The sequence below is a fragment of the Anopheles gambiae genome, assembly GCF_943734735.2.
Source record: "Anopheles gambiae chromosome X unlocalized genomic scaffold, idAnoGambNW_F1_1 X_unloc_30, whole genome shotgun sequence".
NCBI classification, from domain to species: Eukaryota; Metazoa; Arthropoda; class Insecta; order Diptera; family Culicidae; genus Anopheles; species Anopheles gambiae.
The window spans coordinates 18723-22500 of NW_026902638.1; positions in this window are offsets into that span (position 1 = coordinate 18723).

A 3778-nucleotide genomic window follows, 5' to 3' on the forward strand; every position below is an offset into this window, starting at 1 on the left:
GAGCAAATTTGTACCCCCGGGCATGTTGTCGATTGACGTTCTGGTTGCACTTTTCATCATCTAGGGTGCGTTCCTGACACGTTTTGAGGGGTTTTAGCAAAAAAAATAATTTTCGACTACTCGAGCTCTCTGGCCCGTTCGGTGCACATTTTTGAAAAAAGCTAGGGAGCTGCCCCTAGGTTCGGGGTGTCACAAAATGTTGAAAAGTGGTCGAAAAACCACTATCCAGAATCGGATGTAGAATCGTTAGACGAACTTAAAATTGTTCTACGACACCCATCTGCGACGTTTAGTATTCGAGATATGGCCCGTCCTAGGTCTGACCGAGCAATTTTTGTTCCGCGCACTGTGTGCACCGTACACTTTGATGTTTGTATGAAAAAGTACCCTACCTAGGGACGCGTAGAGCAAATTTGTACCCCCGGGAATGTTGTCGATTGACATTCTGGTTGCACTTTTCATCATCTAGGGTGCGTTCCTGACACGTTTTGAGGGGTTTTAGCAAAAAAAAATTTTTCGACTACTCGAGCTCTCTGGCCCGTTCGGTGCACATTTTTGAAAAAAGCTAGGGAGCTGCCCCTAGGTTCGGGGTGTCACAAAATGTTGAAAAGTGGTCGAAAAACCACTATCCAGAATCGGATGTAGAATCGTTAGACGAACTTAAAATTGTTCTACGACACCCATCTGCGACGTTTAGTATTCGAGATATGGCCCGTCCTAGGTCTGACCGAGCAATTTTTGTTCCGCGCACTTTGTGCACCGTACACTTTGATGTTTGTATGAAAAAGTACCCTACCTAGGGACGCGTAGAGCAAATTTGTACCCCCGGGCATGTTGTCGATTGACGTTCTGGTTGCACTTTTCATCATCTAGGGTGCGTTCCTGACACGTTTTGAGGGGTTTTAGCAAAAAAAAAATTTTCGACTACTCGAGCTCTCTGGCCCGTTCGGTGCACATTTTTGAAAAAAGCTAGGGAGCTGCCCCTAGGTTCGGGGTGTCACAAAATGTTGAAAAGTGGTCGAAAAACCACTATCCAGAATCGGATGTAGAATCGTTAGACGAACTTAAAATTGTTCTACGACACCCATCTGCGACGTTTAGTATTCGAGATATGGCCCGTCCTAGGTCTGACCGAGCAATTTTTGTTCCGCGCACTGTGTGCACCGTACACTTTGATGTTTGTATGAAAAAGTACCCTACCTAGGGACGCGTAGAGCAAATTTGTACCCCCGGGAATGTTGTCGATTGACATTCTGGTTGCACTTTTCATCATCTAGGGTGCGTTCCTGACACGTTTTTAGGGGTTTTAGCAAAAAAAAATTTTTCGACTACTCGAGCTCTCTGGCCCGTTCGGTGCACATTTTTGAAAAAAGCTAGGGAGCTGCCCCTAGGTTCGGGGTGTCACAAAATGTTGAAAAGTGGTCGAAAAACCACTATCCAGAATCGGATGTAGAATCGTTAGACGAACTTAAAATTGTTCTACGACACCCATCTGCGACGTTTAGTATTCGAGATATGGCCCGTCCTAGGTCTGACCGAGCAATTTTTGTTCCGCGCACTTTGTGCACCGTACACTTTGATGTTTGTATGAAAAAGTACCCTACCTAGGGACGCGTAGAGCAAATTTGTACCCCCGGGCATGTTGTCGATTGACGTTCTGGTTGCACTTTTCATCATCTAGGGTGCGTTCCTGACACGTTTTGAGGGGTTTTAGCAAAAAAAAAATTTTCGACTACTCGAGCTCTCTGGCCCGTTCGGTGCACATTTTTGAAAAAAGCTAGGGAGCTGCCCCTAGGTTCGGGGTGTCACAAAATGTTGAAAAGTGGTCGAAAAACCACTATCCAGAATCGGATGTAGAATCGTTAGACGAACTTAAAATTGTTCTACGACACCCATCTGCGACGTTTAGTATTCGAGATATGGCCCGTCCTAGGTCTGACCGAGCAATTTTTGTTCCGCGCACTTTGTGCACCGTACACTTTGATGTTTGTATGAAAAAGTACCCTACCTAGGGACGCGTAGAGCAAATTTGTACCCCCGGGCATGTTGTCGATTGACATTCTGGTTGCACTTTTCATCATCTAGGGTGCGTTCCTGACACGTTTTGAGGGGTTTTAGCAAAAAAAAAATTTTCGACTACTCGAGCTCTCTGGCCCGTTCGGTGCACATTTTTGAAAAAAGCTAGGGAGCTGCCCCTAGGTTCGGGGTGTCACAAAATGTTGAAAAGTGGTCGAAAAACCACTATCCAGAATCGGATGTAGAATCGTTAGACGAACTTAAAATTGTTCTACGACACCCATCTGCGACGTTTAGTATTCGATATATGGCCCGTCCTAGGTCTGACCGAGCAATTTTTGTTCCGCGCACTTTGTGCACCGTACACTTTGATGTTTGTATGAAAAAGTACCCTACCTAGGGACGCGTAGAGCAAATTTGTACCCCCGGGCATGTTGTCGATTGACATTCTGGTTGCACTTTTCATCATCTAGGGTGCGTTCCTGACACGTTTTGAGGGGTTTTAGCAAAAAAAAAATTTTCGACTACTCGAGCTCTCTGGCCCGTTCGGTGCACATTTTTGAAAAAAGCTAGGGAGCTGCCCCTAGGTTCGGGGTGTCACAAAATGTTGAAAAGTGGTCGAAAAACCACTATCCAGAATCGGATGTAGAATCGTTAGACGAACTTAAAATTGTTCTACGACACCCATCTGCGACGTTTAGTATTCGAGATATGGCCCGTCCTAGGTCTGACCGAGCAATTTTTGTTCCGCGCACTGTGTGCACCGTACACTTTGATGTTTGTATGAAAAAGTACCCTACCTAGGGACGCGTAGAGCAAATTTGTACCCCCGGGCATGTTGTCGATTGACATTCTGGTTGCACTTTTCATCATCTAGGGTGCGTTCCTGACACGTTTTGAGGGGTTTTAGCAAAAAAAAAAATTTTCGACTACTCGAGCTCTCTGGCCCGTTCGGTGCACATTTTTGAAAAAAGCTAGGGAGCTGCCCCTAGGTTCGGGGTGTCACAAAATGTTGAAAAGTGGTCGAAAAACCACTATCCAGAATCGGATGTAGAATCGTTAGACGAACTTAAAATTGTTCTACGACACCCATCTGCGACGTTTAGTATTCGAGATATAGCACTTTGTAGGTCTGACCGAGCAATTTTGTACTGAAATGTATGGTGAACATGTAATTCATTAAATAACATTGACTTGCATCGTGCCCTACTTCATCGGCACAGCTGTTATTGACTATCTTTAGTGGAAATGGATTGAGTTTGACCATTTTAAGCCCATTTCCTATGCCGTGCACCAACATTGTGTACCGATCAGGGAAAGTACGCTACGTACGCGTTCATGGATGTCGATGTTGGTACAAGTTGCCTTTCGGGATAGCCGTGCACCAAAACTGTGTACCGATCAGGGAAAGTACAAGACGGAGGGTGCAGCTCGAGCGTACGCGTTCATAGATGTCGATGTTGGTACACTTGCACCAAAATTGTGTACCAATCAGGGAAAGTACAACACGGAGGGCGCAGCCCGGGCGTACGCAATCATGGATGTCCATGTTGATACAATCTACGTGTACGTACCTAGTTTTTGTAGGAAAAGTTGCAATTAAGTGCTTGCATGCTTAAAATGCTCATCTCAACCGGTCACCTTTTGGCCTGCCCTTTTATAACAGAAACCTAGAAAGATACTCGAGATTTTTGTGTTTTTCCATTCGCCCGGGACGACGAAATGAGCTATGTGCACATCGTGCAGAAAATTGTCTTCGCCA